The sequence below is a fragment of the Triturus cristatus genome, chromosome 2_2 (genome assembly GCF_964204655.1).
Source record: "Triturus cristatus chromosome 2_2, aTriCri1.1, whole genome shotgun sequence".
NCBI lineage: Eukaryota > Metazoa > Chordata > Amphibia > Caudata > Salamandridae > Triturus > Triturus cristatus.
In genome coordinates, this window is record NC_140582.1 from 875,044,837 (window position 1) to 875,063,931 (window position 19,095).

Below are 19,095 nucleotides of genomic sequence, written 5' to 3' on the forward strand. Positions count from 1 at the left end.
CTCACAGTGTGATTTTAGACAAACAACACTATCCCTAGCAGTTTACCAAAACTCATTCACTAGTCTAGAAGAGGTAATGGTACTGCACACAATCTACATATTTAAGTACAGCACATTAGTTTCAAAGCATGACTCATTTAATCAACGCATAAGCAAAGACTGGCTTCTAATGCTACTAAAACTAGACAACATGACAGGTTTTAAAAGAGTTATCTGCTAAAAAATACACGATGTTACCAAATGCTTCTCTCACAGTGGTTCCCAAATGCACACAGACTCACAGTGTGATTCTAGACAACAACCACTATACTTAGGAGTTTACCAAAAATCATTCACTACTGTGGAACTGATAAGGGAACTGCACACAATCTACATATTTCAGGACTGCACTTTTGTGTCAAAGCCTGACTCATTTAATGAAAGCATAAGCAAAAACTGGCTTCTAATTCTTCTAAAACTTGACAACATGACAGGTTTTAAAACAATTATCTGTCAGCAAATACACAACGTTACCAAATACTTCTCTTACAGTGGTTCCCAAATGCACACAGACTCACAGTGTGATTCTAGACAAGCAACACTATCCCTAGCAGCTTACCAAAACTCATTCACTACTGTGGAAGGGGTAAGGGGACTGCACACAATCTACATATTTCAGTACTGCACTTTAGTGTCAAAGCATGAATCATTTTATCAATGCATAACCAAAGACTGGCTTCTAATGCTATTAAAACTTGACAACATGACAGGTTTTAAAAGAGTTATCTGTCAGCAAATACATGATGTTACCAAATGCTACTCTCACAGTGGTTCCCAAATGCACACAGACTCACAGTGTGATTCTAGACAACAACCACTATACCTAGGAGTTTACCAAAAATCATTCACTGCTGTGGAAGTGGTAAGGGAACTGGACACAATCTACATATTTCAGGACTGCACTTTTGTGTCAAAGCCTAACTCATGTAATCAACGCATAAGCAAAGACTGGCTTCTAATGCTACTGAAACTTGACAACATGACAGGTTTTTAAAAAGTTATCTGTCAGAAAATACATGATGTTACCAAATGCTTCTCTCACAGTGGTTCCCAAATACACACTAACTCACAGTGTGATTCTAGACAAGCACAACTATCCCTAGGAGTTTACCAAAACTCATTCACTACAGTGCAAGTGGTAAGGGTACTGCACACAATCTACATATTTCAGGACTGCACTTTTGTGTCAAAGCCTGACTCAAGTCAAGTCAAAAAGCTTTTATTCGGTTTGTATGAACACAACCATATAAGCTAAACAAAAAGTATACAATAAAATATTATACCACATCATTTTTAAACAGTTTAAAAAGCAAAGGTTTATTCCTGAACCGGCCCTAGTATCTCGCAGGGAGTGGTAATACACTAATCATAAATACATCAATAAAATAAACAAATATTATATCAGTTAAGGATAAACACAGGCATGTGTCGATACTACTTAGATGAAGATACTCAATAAACATTAATTTTCAACAGAGTAGAAAGCTCCACCTCACTATAATAAAGTAACCTGTGCATATGTGCAAAATAAATCTTGTCATTGTAATATTACATCAATATATAAAATTGCTCAAGGGACATTAATTTCATCATAGTAGGGAGCTCTCCCTTGCCATAATAAAGTGACTTGTGCATGGTGCAAATGGGCCATAACAAAGTAGAAAACTCTGCCTCGCTATAATAAATGTGACTTGTGCATAAGTGCAGATTAGGCCATAACAAAACACAATTTCACATTAATCATAAAAACATAAATTTTCAACACAGTAAAAGGCTCCACCTCACTATAATAAAGTGACCTGTGCATATGTGCAAAATATATCTTGCCGTTGTAATATTACAACAATATATGGAGTTGCTCAAAAGACATTAATTTTCATCATAGTAAAGAGCTCTCCCTTGCCATAATAAAGTGACTTGTGCACAGGTGCAAATGGACCATAACAAAGTAGAAAATTCTACCTCGCTATAATAAAGTGACTTGTGCATAACTACAGATTAGGCCATAACAGAACACAATTTCACATTAATCATATAATTATGGATTTCCTAGCAGCTCTACATTCCAAAATAAATAGTGCAACATGGAAGCAGATATCTGGACTCTGAAGAGAACATATTAATTTCATAGCATCTGCTGTTAAACGAATATTATATTTTAAAAGGATAGGTTTCAGATAAAATTTCCTTAAAAACACATAAAATTTACAAAATAACAAAAAATGGCAACAGCATTGTTTGGAGACATTGTCACAAGGGCACTTTAGGTTAGAGCCTGCCCCAATTACGGGGAAAGATACAAGATGGTGTACAATGCCCACCTTAAACGTACTAGTATAAATCGATGCGATTTTCTAGTCACGTCCACCAAATATGTCTGAAATCCACTCTTAAGGTTTAACTGCCTATAAAATACAGAGGTCTTTTGGGTCCAAAGCAATTTATTCCTTTCTTCCCTCTTGTGAAGCAAAAATGTGTCTTTTATTTCCTTCTTGGAGAACGGTATTGTATTATCTGAATCTTTAGAAATAGTAAGTTCGAATAATGTATTATACCAGAAGATAATATAGTTCAACCACGGAATGCGGGGACAATGGTCTAACTTAAGGCAGTCTTTAATTACAGACTGTGTAAACTCAGTTACCTTTTTGTACCAAATAGAACGCCATAGTAATAAAGGGCGTAAGGCAGCAAGATCTTATATATGATTGAGACCAGTTTCTTGATGTATTAGGTCAGATGAAGCTGCGGCCGGGACACATAACAATCGTTTACGGAAATTATTTTCATTTGTTTGGAGTTGGGCCGTAGAGGAATAACCCCATAATCCAGCTCCATATAAAGCTGAAGAGACACATCAAGCGTTATATATAGTTACCATGGGCCTCATGTAGGTAGCCAAATACCGGTCGGTAACGGCCGATTTTCGGTAAATATGCCGTTACCGACCGGTATTCAGACAAGTGAGATGTAGGAGTCCAAAAACGACTTTTCGGTAAATATGAGGCGGTAAATACCGAATCATATTTACCGAATTCTAAAATACCGAATCAGAGTTACCGAATACATACTTAACGAATCGGTAAATATGAAGTGGTAAATATGAAGTGGTAAAAATTATAATGACATGTAGGAGCACTCGGTAATTAAGAAATCCAAGAAAATCGGTAAATAAGAATCGGTAATTAACATGGATTGAAAGCAGGTGGTAACCATCAACAGTGCATATTAGCAATCCCAAAATGCAACAGCGTGGACAACATGGCCGCTATGTATGTCATTGCAAGGCGCCTACGTCTACAGGCAGCAGGACTGAGGGTTTGGCGACGGGAGGAACGCATCTACAGACAGCGCATCACACTATTCCACCTGACTGATGCAGAGATACATGAAAGGTACAGGCTACACCCCGAAACCATCATGGACTTAATCAGGGACCTTCACCCACTCCTGGACCAGCCAATAAGAAGGGCGCACGCCATACCCCCACATGTGCAGGTGCTCTGCAGCCTACATCTGCTGGCATCCGGCAGTTATCAGGTGGTGATAGCTGCGGTGGGTGGTGTATTCCAGAGTTGCCTGTCACGTTTCTTCAGGAAGTTCCTGGATGCCATGATGCAGAGAATGCACCACTACATCAGCTTCCCCAACACACAGACTTTTATCACATGGCACAGTTCCCCCATGTCATCGGCTGTATTGATGGTACACACATCCCAATCTGTCCACCAGCTGACACAGAGCACATCTACAGGAACAGGAAGTCCACCCACTCCATCAATGTGCAGGTGATCTGTGATGCAGGGAACATCATCACAGATATTGTTGCAAAGTTTCCTGGGAGCACCCACGACTCGTACATCTTTCAGAATAGTGGGATCTACACACGACTGAGTGCCGGAGAATTTGGAGAGGGATACCTGCTAGGTGAGTAACAGTGACGCCCCTTGCAACCTGCAAATCATAGTGTAAAGAGGCATGTGACTGATGTGTCCCTTCAACTCATATAGGCGACAGTGCATATGCATGCCGGTCATTCATCCTCACTCCCTACCTACACCCAGCAACCCAGAGTGAGAGACGATACAACGTGGCACACAAAACAACACGCAATGTGGTGGAGCGCACGTTTGGACTACTGAAGAGCAGGTTCCGCTGCCTCCACAAGAGCGGAGGCACACGCCAGTACACACCCATCACCTGCTGCAAGATTATTGCCACTTGTGCAATGCTGCACAACCTTGCCACGAAAAAAGGTACAGATGTGGAACTAACATATTTTGAGGACAACGAGGATGAGTCAGGCCAGCCACAGGGCAACGCAGCTAGAGTGCCAACTGCAATCGATGGGAGAGAGAGACGGGCAGAGATCACATGCAACTATTTCTGAGTAAGTAAGGGGACACAGCCAGTTGTGATTAGTCATGACGTGGTTTTAATGTGGCAACACGCCATGAACACATGAACAAGCCAATCTGGCAATATAACATCTATACAAGGAGTATGTCCAGGGTTACGTCACCCATTGGGAAGTGGCTAAGCAGGGCCACATCAATGTTTGCGCATACGCGCTGCAGTGGTGGATGGCACGGCCTGTGCATCCTCACTAGAGCCAACCCCAAGCCGCCTGCTGCTCCTGCGTGCTTCTGGGATGGGGGGTGTGATGCTGCTCCTGCTGCTGGTGTCGATGCTCTCCACAGCATCCCCTGCAGCAGTTGTCGACGCCTGACTAGTCAATAGCACCCCTAGTGCACTTGTCACCTGCACCATCCCCCGAGACAGGTCGCTGCAGCAGTGTGTTAGGCCCTCCTGCATCATCACAGAGCGCCGGCACAGTAGAGAAGTCGCAGTTGCCAGACGGTTGAGTGCCCTGTTGGTAGTGTCCCTTCTCTGCCGTTCCCGGCGCCGTGCCTCGATGTCAGCATCCAATTTGCTGCACAACTGCTGGACTGACTGGGACATGTCCCGAATGCCCGCAGCCATGCCGCTGATGTTATTGTCCATGTTGAGTAATGTAGTTTTCATCACCCGCATGTGCCTCTGGACTGTCATGACTGCCTTTGTTTGCAGGCGCTGTTGTTTCAACATTTGGCCCTCGAGACCCAAGAAGACACCATGGCCGTCAATGGGTGCTGGTGGACTCTGGACACGCGACCTGCGGCGCCCTCTTGCTCCCGTCTGTGCTGCCTGTGAGGTGTGGGGCACAGTGGCATGGCTCCCTTCCTGGGGCCTGGTGAGTTCTTCAGGGCCCATGCTGTCGTCTGACGAGGTGTCTAAGGCTCGTAGCCTGGCTGCTGGACGCCTCCTCATTCCCACACCTGCAAGCGGCGATGTGGCCGGTGATTCAAACATGAGTGGCGATGCTGGCTCTGGGTGAGGTGATGCTGGCTCTGGGTGAGGTGATGCTGGCTCTGGGTGAGGTGATGCTGGCTCTGGCTGCGGCGAGGCTGCCTGTGTTGGTGGTGCGGCTGCCAGTGGGCCTGCTCCCTGGTCTGAACTTGTGCTGGCTAGAGGTGATATTTGTGGCCGGTGTGCCGTCTCTCCTGCAGCATGCCCTGTCCTGCATGATGTCACATCTGTGGACAGAAATACAACATTGGCTCAGTGTCCCCGAAGGGCTGCATTGAAAGCGTCACAATAAATAATTTCACATTCCAAAATGTCCTCTGTCTCCTTGTGCCTCGAGTGCGTGACATGCCTTGTTGCCCTGTAACATTTACGTCATGGTTGGTGTTTCCCTGACTACATCTCCCGGAATGCATTGCCTGTCTGCACTGACACGTGTGGACTGCAGTGTGATTCTCGTTTCACATTGGGGGATGTGGGATAGGGATAGGGGGTGCTACATTGCTGTGCTTTCGTCTTACCTTGTTGTGTGGCGGCTCTGGCAGAGCTGTCGGCGTCCCCAAGACCCACGACGCTCTCTTGCTCGATTGTGGCCCCACCAGCTCCTCCAGTTCGGTGAGGGCAGGTGCCCTGTTGGTTCCACCTCCAGTCTGGCTGGCCTCCTTCTGGATGTCGCCCATCTTCCTCTTGGTTACAATCCTCAGGTCATACCAGCGCGTCTTTTGGACCTCTATGTCCCTGTGGGTCACTCCCACGGCATTCACATGGGCCTGGATGGCCAGCCATATGTTGCGCTTTTCAGCCTCAGGCACTTGCAGGGATTGCCTTCCAAACAGCTTCTGGTGCTGCTTCACCACCTCCTCCACCAGCACCTGGAGTTCCTTGGGGCTAAATTTCAGCTTCCTCCTCCTTTCCCCTCCGTCTCTCTGTGTTCTATGGCTGGACATGATGTTCGTTTTCCCGCTCGCACAGGCACCGGCTCCCTGCCTCTCCTCTGCACTCCAAGCCTCTCCAGGGTCGGCTAATTATGTACACCTGCCTGGGTGTGGCCACTTCCTGGTTGGGTGGGCTGTGGTTGCATGGGATTAGCTGTTTCGTCAAGTCATGTGATTTTATTTACCGATTCCGTACATACCGATTCGGTATTTTCCGATTCGGTAAATACCACCTCGGTATTTTCCGATTCGGTAAATACCACCTCGGTATTTTCCGATTCGGTAAATACCACCTCGGTATTTTCCGATTCGGTAAATACCACCTCGGTATTTACCGATTCGGTGAATTCCGATTCGTGATTACCGAATGTTACCGAATCGGTAACTGTTACCGAATTTTTACCTACATATAACTTACCGATTTTAATTTACCGATTCGGTACGGCTCGGTATTTAAGAAACGGTAAAATTTATTTACCTACATGAGGCCCCATATCTTTTATTCTATGGTCCCCTATTTTTGCAGCAAATCGAAAAATACCATTGGAATTTCTAATCACTTTGGGGCTCATTTATGAGCCCCTGCGTCACTTTTGCGCCAATGGTGCGTCACTTTTTGTGACGCACCAGTGGCGTAAAACATGCAAAAACAACAATTGATGGACAGAATGCAGAACAATGTCATACATTCAGCCCAGTACAGAGATCTGGGCCTAAATCCATCGTTTTTTTGCTCACCATGCCATTCCAGTTTGAACCCAGCCATATGCAAATCAGTCTTGGCCCTGTGCCCCATGGGAACAGTCCAGCCCGAACTGCCAAGCCAGGTCCTCCCTGGAGTGGAAACAAGCATCCTAGGACCGGTTTCGGGCTTTCAGCCCTCGTCAGCCAGGATAGCTTGATTCCAGTGGCATGGAGAGCAAGGGACTCACGTCTGAGCATACCCTTCCCACTCGGGGTGACAAATGCAAAAACAACAATTGATGGACAGAATGCAGAACAATGTCATACATTCAGCCCAGTACAGAGATCTGGGCCTAAATCCATCGTTTTTTTGCTCACCATGCCATTCCAGTTTGAACCCAGCCATATGCAAATCAGTCTTGGCCCTGTGCCCCATGGGAACAGTCCAGCCCGAACTGCCAAGCCAGGTCCTCCCTGGAGTGGAAACAAGCATCCTAGGACCGGTTTCGGGCTTTCAGCCCTCGTCAGCCAGGATAGCTTGATTCCAGTGGCATGGAGAGCAAGGGACTCACGTCTGAGCATACCCTTCCCACTCGGGGTGACAAATGCAAAAACAACAATTGATGGACAGAATGCAGAACAATGTCATACATTCAGCCCAGTACAGAGATCTGGGCCTAAATCCATCGTTTTTTTGCTCACCATGCCATTCCAGTTTGAACCCAGCCATATGCAAATCAGTCTTGGCCCTGTGCCCCATGGGAACAGTCCAGCCCGAACTGCCAAGCCAGGTCCTCCCTGGAGTGGAAACAAGCATCCTAGGACCGGTTTCGGGCTTTCAGCCCTCGTCAGCCAGGATAGCTTGATTCCAGTGGCATGGAGAGCAAGGGACTCACGTCTGAGCATACCCTTCCCACTCGGGGTGACAAATGCAAAAACAACAATTGATGGACAGAATGCAGAACAATGTCATACATTCAGCCCAGTACAGAGATCTGGGCCTAAATCCATCGTTTTTTTGCTCACCATGCCATTCCAGTTTGAACCCAGCCATATGCAAATCAGTCTTGGCCCTGTGCCCCATGGGAACAGTCCAGCCCGAACTGCCAAGCCAGGTCCTCCCTGGAGTGGAAACAAGCATCCTAGGACCGGTTTCGGGCTTTCAGCCCTCGTCAGCCAGGATAGCTTGATTCCAGTGGCATGGAGAGCAAGGGACTCACGTCTGAGCATACCCTTCCCACTCGGGGTGACAAATGCAAAAACAACAATTGATGGACAGAATGCAGAACAATGTCATACATTCAGCCCAGTACAGAGATCTGGGCCTAAATCCATCGTTTTTTTGCTCACCATGCCATTCCAGTTTGAACCCAGCCATATGCAAATCAGTCTTGGCCCTGTGCCCCATGGGAACAGTCCAGCCCGAACTGCCAAGCCAGGTCCTCCCTGGAGTGGAAACAAGCATCCTAGGACCGGTTTCGGGCTTTCAGCCCTCGTCAGCCAGGATAGCTTGATTCCAGTGGCATGGAGAGCAAGGGACTCACGTCTGAGCATACCCTTCCCACTCGGGGTGACAAATGCAAAAACAACAATTGATGGACAGAATGCAGAACAATGTCATACATTCAGCCCAGTACAGAGATCTGGGCCTAAATCCATCGTTTTTTTGCTCACCATGCCATTCCAGTTTGAACCCAGCCATATGCAAATCAGTCTTGGCCCTGTGCCCCATGGGAACAGTCCAGCCCGAACTGCCAAGCCAGGTCCTCCCTGGAGTGGAAACAAGCATCCTAGGACCGGTTTCGGGCTTTCAGCCCTCGTCAGCCAGGATAGCTTGATTCCAGTGGCATGGAGAGCAAGGGACTCACGTCTGAGCATACCCTTCCCACTTGGGGTGACAAATGCAAAAACAACAATTGATGGACAGAATGCAGAACAATGTCATACATTCAGCCCAGTACAGAGATCTGGGCCTAAATCCATCGTTTTTTTGCTCACCATGCCATTCCAGTTTGAACCCAGCCATATGCAAATCAGTCTTGGCCCTGTGCCCCATGGGAACAGTCCAGCCCGAACTGCCAAGCCAGGTCCTCCCTGGAGTGGAAACAAGCATCCTAGGACCGGTTTTGGGCTTTCAGCCCTCGTCAGCCAGGATAGCTTGATTCCAGTGGCATGGAGAGCAAGGGACTCACGTCTGAGCATACCCTTCCCACTCGGGGTGACAAATGCAAAAACAACAATTGATGGACAGAATGCAGAACAATGTCATACATTCAGCCCAGTACAGAGATCTGGGCCTAAATCCATCGTTTTTTTGCTCACCATGCCATTCCAGTTTGAACCCAGCCATATGCAAATCAGTCTTGGCCCTGTGCCCCATGGGAACAGTCCAGCCCGAACTGCCAAGCCAGGTCCTCCCTGGAGTGGAAACAAGCATCCTAGGACCGGTTTCGGGCTTTCAGCCCTCGTCAGCCAGGATAGCTTGATTCCAGTGGCATGGAGAGCAAGGGACTCACGTCTGAGCATACCCTTCCCACTCGGGGTGACAAATGCAAAAACAACAATTGATGGACAGAATGCAGAACAATGTCATACATTCAGCCCAGTACAGAGATCTGGGCCTAAATCCATCGTTTTTTTGCTCACCATGCCATTCCAGTTTGAACCCAGCCATATGCAAATCAGTCTTGGCCCTGTGCCCCATGGGAACAGTCCAGCCCGAACTGCCAAGCCAGGTCCTCCCTGGAGTGGAAACAAGCATCCTAGGACCGGTTTCGGGCTTTCAGCCCTCGTCAGCCAGGATAGCTTGATTCCAGTGGCATGGAGAGCAAGGGACTCACGTCTGAGCATACCCTTCCCACTCGGGGTGACAAATGCAAAAACAACAATTGATGGACAGAATGCAGAACAATGTCATACATTCAGCCCAGTACAGAGATCTGGGCCTAAATCCATCGTTTTTTTGCTCACCATGCCATTCCAGTTTGAACCCAGCCATATGCAAATCAGTCTTGGCCCTGTGCCCCATGGGAACAGTCCAGCCCGAACTGCCAAGCCAGGTCCTCCCTGGAGTGGAAACAAGCATCCTAGGACCGGTTTCGAGCTTTCAGCCCTCGTCAGCCAGGATAGCTTGATTCCAGTGGCATGGAGAGCAAGGGACTCACGTCTGAGCATACCCTTCCCACTCGGGGTGACAAATGCAAAAACAACAATTGATGGACAGAATGCAGAACAATGTCATACATTCAGCCCAGTACAGAGATCTGGGCCTAAATCCATCGTTTTTTTGCTCACCATGCCATTCCAGTTTGAACCCAGCCATATGCAAATCAGTCTTGGCCCCAGTCCAGCCCGAACTGCCAAGCCAGGTCCTCCCTGGAGTGGAAACAAGCATCCTAGGACCGGTTTCGGGCTTTCAGCCCTCGTCAGCCAGGATAGCTTGATTCCAGTGGCATGGAGAGCAAGGGACTCACGTCTGAGCATACCCTTCCCACTCGGGGTGACAAATGCAAAAACAACAATTGATGGACAGAATGCAGAACAATGTCATACATTCAGCCCAGTACAGAGATCTGGGCCTAAATCCATCGTTTTTTTGCTCACCATGCCATTCCAGTTTGAACCCAGCCATATGCAAATCAGTCTTGGCCCCAGTCCAGCCCGAACTGCCAAGCCAGGTCCTCCCTGGAGTGGAAACAAGCATCCTAGGACCGGTTTCGGGCTTTCAGCCCTCGTCAGCCAGGATAGCTTGATTCCAGTGGCATGGAGAGCAAGGGACTCACGTCTGAGCATACCCTTCCCACTCGGGGTGACAAATGCAAAAACAACAATTGATGGACAGAATGCAGAACATAAGTTGGCAGGGTATGCTCAGACGTGAGTCCCTTGCTCACTTTGCCACTGGATTCAAGCAAGCCTGGCTGAAGACGGCTGAATTGCCAGAAACCGGTCCTAGGAAGCTTGTTTCCGGTCCAGGGAAGACATGGCTTGGCAGTTCGGGCTGGACTGTTCCCATGAGGCACAGGGTCAGACTGATTTGCATATGGCCATGTCTGAACTGGGGTGGCAGAGTGGGCTAAAGAACGGTGATGGATTAAACCCAGATCAGTTGACTGGGGGTGAGTGCTTGCAATGTTCAACACTCCGTCCATCATTTCCTTTGGTTTTTGCTTTGTTCGCCATAAGTTGGCAGGGTATGCTCAGACGTGAGTCCCTTGCTCACTTTGCCACTGGATTCAAGCAAGCCTGGCTAAAGACGGCTGAAATGCCAGAAACCGGTCCTAGGAAGCTTGTTTCCGGTCCAGGGAAGACATGGCTTGGCAGTTCGGGCTGGACTGTTCCCATGAGGCACAGGGTCAGACTGATTTGCATATGGCCATGTCTGAACTGGGGTGGCAGAGTGGGCTAAAGAACGGTGATGGATTAAACCCAGATCAGTTGACTGGGGGTGAGTGCTTGCAATGTTCAACACTCCGTCCATCATTTCCTTTGGTTTTTGCTTTGTTCGCCATAAGTTGGCAGGGTATGCTCAGACGTGAGTCCCTTGCTCACTTTGCCACTGGATTCAAGCAAGCCTGGCTGAAGACGGCTGAAATGCCAGAAACCGGTCCTAGGAAGCTTGTTTCCGGTCCAGGGAAGACATGGCTTGGCAGTTCGGGCTGGACTGTTCCCATGAGGCACAGGGTCAGACTGATTTGCATATGGCCATGTCTGAACTGGGGTGGCAGAGTGGGCTAAAGAACGGTGATGGATTAAACCCAGATCAGTTGACTGGGGGTGAGTGCTTGCAATGTTCAACACTCCGTCCATCATTTCCTTTGGTTTTGGCGTAAAACATGCGCCATGATGCGCCATATTTACAAAGTGATGCATCTACCTAGATGCGTCACTTTGTAAACCCCGGCGCTACATTATACCTGCGTCAGGTATAATGTATGCAGGGTGGGCATTCCCACGTAAGTAAGCATCGTAAAAGTGACGCAGTGAAATCTACGAGATTTCACTGCACCACTTCTAGGGTGCAAATGCGTCAATATCTTGCGCCTGCCTCACAACAGGCGTAAGACTGACGCTGGCCCTTTCACATGGGGCTTGCCCCATGTGAAAGGACACATTGCTGGAGTTGCGTCACTTTTGTGACACACTCCAGCAATGCGTCACTTTTGCGCCTACAGATACGTCAGAAATACTGACGCATCTGTGACTCCTTGCGACATGATGCGTCATACTGTAAATATGACGCATCATTGGAGTCGCAGGGAGGGCACGCTGAAAAGTGACGCATCACTGTTTTCACGCAGTGATGCGTCACTTTTCATAAATGAGGCCCTTTATGTCTAATGTTTTCTTGCTCATTAGTCCATTTACCATTTCCATCAAAGCTAATGCCTTAATAGCAAAAGGTCTTAACAGCTTGGCTCTTTGAGCCTTCTAGAAAGCAGGACCGCGGTGACTTAAATTTTTTGCCACATGTCATGGTAAATGTCTTTAGTTTATTAATCAACAATTTCCTGCCATTAATAATATCAATAAAAGCATCAATAAGACGTTGCAGACCCAAAGGGGTGCGTGAAATTAAAACAGCATCATCCGCATATGACAATACAGACACAACAGTATTATCTATTTTGGGGGCATCAGCCAGAATATTATTTAAAACCAAGGCTATTTGATTGATAAAAAGGGAAAATAAGAAAGGTGCCAGTACACACCCTTGTCTGATACCTCTTTGCACAGTAAAGAAAGGGGTTCGCTCACCAGTAGGCCCATATCGTACACTGCAAGAAAGTTTCTCGTAAACCCTTGCTAAGAAGAACACGATCTCCTTTGGGGCCCCCAATTCGAGCAATACTGACCAAAGGAGCGAATGGTCCACTAAGTCAAACGCTCTACTCAGGTCTGCGAAGCATAAAAACAAATTGCCCCCTTTCACCACTGTGTATTTATTAATAAGTAGGTCCAGATTTAAACATTGTTCAATGGTCCCTATGCCCTTCCTAAAACCATATTGAACTGGGGTCAATATTTTTGAATCTTCGGCCCATGTTTCCAATCTTTTTAAAAGCACCCTACTCATCTCTTTTATTGAGTAATCAAGTAGTGATATTGGGCGTTAGTTGCATGCTTCAGAGCGCGAACCCTTTTTATAAAGGGGGACAATTAATGATTCGGCCCATGATATAGGGAAATTCCCCATAGCGGCAACATTAAAGATTCTTGTAAGGATTGGTGCCCAAAGGTCCATTTCGTCCTTATATAAATCAATCGGGACACCATCCGGTCCTGGTGCCTTGCCCCCTTTACTGTTTATCATCCCTTCACGCACCTCCTCGACACTAATTATTAGTGGTAATGCAGGCCATGTAAAATCATTGAGTAAAAGAGAATTTTAAAAAACCTTATCCGGATTAAAAATGTTAGAAAAGTGTTCAATCCATTCCGTGCAGTTAACATAAGACGTCAGTTCAGGAATATGATCATCCTTTAAAAAAGGGCTATTTTCAATTTCCCAGAAAAGTTTTATATTATTAGTTTCACTTGCCATACCTAATTTGTCCCAGGCTTCTAGTCTCATCACCTTTTTGTGGGCCAGAACAGCTTGTTTATAGTCGTTTCGCAACTTGCGGACAAGTATTTGATTACGGGGTTTACACCTTAATGCTGATTTCAATTTAAATAATATCTCGGTACATTCAGAATCAAACCACTTCTTTCCATCTTGTTTCGAACCTTTAGTATTCCTAGTTAAGATATTCCTAATCGCATTATTTATATTAGAAAATTCCATACATAACTTTTCGGGGGTAACCTCTTCACTGAGACAGTAATTAATACTGTCTCTGCATTTACTAACCACATTCAATTGTATCTTATGTGGGTCCATGCCATCCCACTTAATTCTCATACCATTCGGCCTAATAGGGAGAATATCTGTTATTGTATGGGCAGAATTAGTCAGTCTGGTGCCCCAGGCCAACAGAACTATAGAAATACTACTGTGGTCACTAACCACCTGTTTGGATATTCAAAGGTTCGTATATGAACTATTCTTCGAGAATAAGATATGATCTATATTACTATTTGCTTCCCTGCCAGTGAATGTTGGACATTTGATATGGCCCTTTCTCGTAGTACAATCTAACAGCTCAAGATCGAATTTTGCCATTAATGTATTAAGGGTCATACCATATTCACAATGTGGGAAATGTAGCATATCGTCCTTAGTCCCCACTGCGATCGTATAAGTCTTCATACAGCCACATGTGTTAGTATATGTAGCAGGGCATGCTTGAATATTAAAATCGCCCGCCCACAAAATAACCGCCAGTTTATTTGAAATATTCAATGCCTTGTCTATCTCCTTTTCCAGCGGATCTAAGGGAGCTCCCCTATCTTTGTGAAAATTGTTATTATAGTGATTTATTAACACCAAATCCTTACCCTTTGGGAATGATAGTCGCAAAACTTGGCTATGATTACCAATAAATGAATAGGTTACAATTTTGCATCCAATCAATTTGGTAGAAATAAGCATCAAAAGTCCACCCTTTGCTCTACCCATTAAGGAGGGTGTAGCATTTACACAATATGATGTATAGCCTTCGACTATGACAGAATCTGTGCACCATGTTTCTTGTAGGCACATTATATCGCTACCGGAAATGATAAAATCTTGCCAAAAAGGCGTACCTAATTTATTCCCGAGACCTGCGATATTCCATGTTGTCAGTGTATACCCCTCTTGTGTTATTACTCCTTTAGCATTATTCAAGTTTGTTGGCACATCCACACTCATAAAAGGCTCTACAAATGTGCTAGTTGTTAAAATATCAGTCTCATTGATAACCAATAACTTGCTCATCATGATGGGATCCGTAAGCAAAGAATGGGTATTGCTTATTTCACTTTGCCTTATTGATAAATTAGAACTCACCATCCTCCCCAGATCAATGGTCCCCGCTATATTTGTGTGTCAATCGTTATCCTCCATTTGTGTCAAACATTGAAACCTATTATATAGTGGTAGAGGGGAACGCACTGGATGGGTTACCGGTGTTGCGGGCAACCAATTGTTACTCGAGTGGTAGGCCATAAGCTTAGTGACAGGGTTATTTACCAATGAATGTCTATAAAAATAGGCAAGTGGCAGTAAAGTTGTGTTAAATTCCCGGCAAGAAGGTGGAGGGGCCCTAAGTAAAGTTTCATGGGCCCAGACTGGTGACCTAAAATTAACTATGATGCAGTCCCCGTCAAATGTTTTTTTAGTGGGGCCTATCCAACCCACTCTTTGTGTGAGTATAATCTGATCTGCATCTAATATTGAAAAACCGCAATGTTTAGTTAACCAGTGAAGGGTTTTATTTTTGAGGGTTTCGTTAGTTTCAAATTGCCCTTCCCGTAATCTGTGAACATTGCAAAGAACTGTGACATATGCTCCACATTCTGGTGGCAAATTCATCACAGGAGGAACGTTATTACTTTTAAACTCTTCTGGGTAACGTATGCCCTTTATCTGGTCTATTGTTTGGCCCCCTTGTTTCCCAGTACCTTCCATTAAGGTAACACCTTTTTTACAACAATGCTTTATCCTTTTCTTCGCATCTTCCACCATGAATGGGACGACTACTATTATTGCCAATGCTTTCCGGTAAGTTATTTGGAGCTATACGTTGTGTAGCTGTTCCCCTTGACTTATCCTTGGCACCCTCGATCGTATGTAGGACAGATTCAGACACAACCTTATTTAGGGTGGGTTCGGATAAAGGGGCAACTGGTAGGGTTTGGGTGGACTTAATTAGATAGGGAATTTGCGTTAAATGTTGTTCAATAGAACCTACCCTGGCTTCAATAACACAAATTTTCGCACTAATTGGCCCTAGGAGTGTTGAGAACAGCTTCTCCATTCTCTCCCAAAAACCATCTTCGCTAACCTCATTCTTATTTCCATTAAGCTGGGCATCTATAACACTTAACTGATCTTCACATAATTCCCCCTTTCGGCCCAGCAGATTTGGTGCCTTTATATGATGTATTCTGCTGCCTTTACCCCTATGTTTGTGTACAATCTGCTCCTTATTAACCCCTTCTGTGCCACGCCCTTTCCCCCTCCTGTGCCGGGCGTTTAATTAGTGGGTGGGGTTCATGACGAGATAGTCTCGTCATGGGCACAGCACGACCGTGCTCCATGACAAGACTATCTCGTCATGGGCACAGAAGAGGTTAATGTGCTTTTGTTTACTTTTGTCTTTTTGCCCTCTTGTTCTAATAGGCGAAATTGCAACATGTGTCCTGTCCGTACGTATAGTGTTAGTCAACAGTTTTGTACTATACCATCTAAATCCATTGTATCATTAACAAGGTGGAGTTCTATGCTTAAATCCTGCTCCTGCAATACTGGTGTGGTAGAAAGTCTGCTTACCAGGGGGGACAAATCCGAGTGCAAAATATGATTATTGTTAAATGTCTCAGGGTTTTTGTCTGCACCTGGTAATCCGGCATATGATGTCGTTAGCATAGAGTCAAAGGAATTAGCCATAACTGTAGATGAATTAGCAGGTGATATAGGTGGGGTTAAGCCAATAGGAAGCGAGAGGCATCTTTCCATGTTCTCTATCGCTGTGGCGACGACCCCAATAGTCTTTTGTAGCATCCTGTCTATGGCTGTTAGACTTGGAAGAGGGTTATTTGTAGATTTGTTCTGCCTGGTGTTAGGACGAGATAGTCCGGTGGCATTTTTCCCTATCACAACTGTCTACACCAACAATATCTCTGTAACAATAACTGATATGATGTGGATGTTCGTTTACCGACCTGTAATCACCCCAGCGTTCTTTCCAGCTTTAGGCTGCTCTTACCTCCACATCGGGCACACGTATAACAAAAGGCCAAGGGGGTGGCCCAGCACTGCCTCTCCCTGCCCCGGACGGCCACACACGGCCCGCCCTTTGCCCGGGTTTAGCCAGGCGCTGCCCGCGCGTGGTCCCGCGATGCAGGGAGTGGAGTCGTTTTTGAAGCGCCACCAGGCGCGAAAGGTGGTGAAGCAGCTTCCGGTGGTGGGCAGCCAGGGAGCCTGGGAGTTGTAGTTCTCTCCCTCCCCACAGCGGCCGCGAAGATTACAGGCGCGGCGGCGGGAGGGAGAATCAAGCAGCAACAAGGACGCCAAACCAGGGAAATCAGGAGGTAGGCACAGGGTTTCAAATTCGAGCCAAGACGCTCTCTAACACCCGCTCCGCCGGCAGTGGAGTTGGTTTTGAAGCGCCTCCAGGCGCGAAAGGTGGTGAAGCAGCATCCGGTGGTGGGCAGCCGGGGAGCCTGGGAGTTGTAGTTCTCTCCCTCCCCACAGCGGCCGCGAAGATTACAGGCGCGGCGGCGGGAGGGAGAATCAAGCAGCAACAAGGACGCCAAACCAGGGAAATCAGGAGGTAGGCACAGGGTTTCAAATTCGGGCCAAGACGCTCTCTAGCACAAAGCCTGACTCATTTAATCAAAGCATAAGCAAAAACTGCCTTCTAATGCTACTAAAACTTTCCAACAAGACAGGTTTTAAAACAGTTATCTCTCAGCAAATACATGATATTACCACATACTTCCCCCACAGTGGTTCCCAAATGCACACAGACTCACAGTGTGATTCTAGACAAGCAACACTATCCCTAGCAGCTTACCAAAACTCATTCACTACTGTGCAAGGGGTAAGGAGACTACACACAATCTACATATTAAAGTACAGCACATTAGTGTCAAAGCATGACTTATTTTATCAATGCATAAGCAAAGACTGGCTTCTAATGTTACTAAAACTTGACAACATGACAGGTTTTAAAACAGTTATCTGTCAGCAAATACACGATGTTACCAAATTATTCTCTCACAGTGGTTCCCAAATGCACACATACTCACTTTGTGATTCTAGACAAACAACACTATCCCTTGCACTATACCAAAACACATTTCTTCATCTAGAAGAAGTACTACATTTTAGTATAGAAACATAACATAACTCATTTCACAAATTCATAAACAATGACTGGTTTCTAATTCTACCAAAATATAAAAACAGCACAGTTATCTGTCTGCAAACACATGAAAAACACAAATGCTTATCACAGAATGGTTTCTACATGCACACACACTGTCAATAAGATTGTAGAGAAAAAAAGCACTCCCTACACTTTAGCAGGAGAAATACATTAGTCTGATTAAAATCAAAATAGTCTACATACATCCCCTCACAATTAAATAACTCACCTTGCAAGTTGTTTTGTAGATTAAGAAGTATATCAGTCACACACCAGATTTTCTTTTACAGAATCTCTGCACTGTGCACCTCTCAGCAAAAACAAAGAATGGAAAAGATTCCCTTTCATTTTCCACACATATACATGTAAATATCAAATCACAATCCTTCACACATAAACTCAAAAGCAAACACACATTTCTATTGGTTAAACAGTTCAACCCTTTCCAACTGAAATACATTTCAACCCTTCCCCCAATCTGCCTTCTGCCTCTTACCTTAGAAACAGGCCATGAAACACTGCTCTGAGCACACAGGTCACAAGTTCAGCACACTGGGCCCGATTCACAGAACAAACTTAAGACTAAATCCTAAACTTAGTACCATTCTGGTATTCACAGAATGCACCTAGTACTTCTGGTATTCACAGAATGAACTTACTACTTTTGCTATTCACAGAATTAACTTAGTACTTTTGCTATTCACAGAATGGATTTACGACTCCTAAACTTACGTCCGCACTCGGGCCGGAAATTCCGGCCCGGAGGTGGAGCTTCCGGGCCGGAGGCGGAGCTTCTGGCCCGGAGGCGGAGCTTCCGGCCCGAAGGTGGGGATTCCGGTTGATTTAGCTATGGCCGAAATCTCCACCTCCGGGCCGGAAGCTCCGCCTCCGGGCCGGAAGCTCCGCCTCTGGGCCGGAATTTCCGGCCCGAGTGCGGACGTAAGTTTAGGAGTCGTAAATCCATTCTGTGAATAGCAAAAGTACTAAGTTCATTCTGTGAATAGCAAAAGTAGTAAGTTCATTCTGTGAATACCAGAAGTACTAGGTGCATTCTGTGAATACCAGAATGGTAC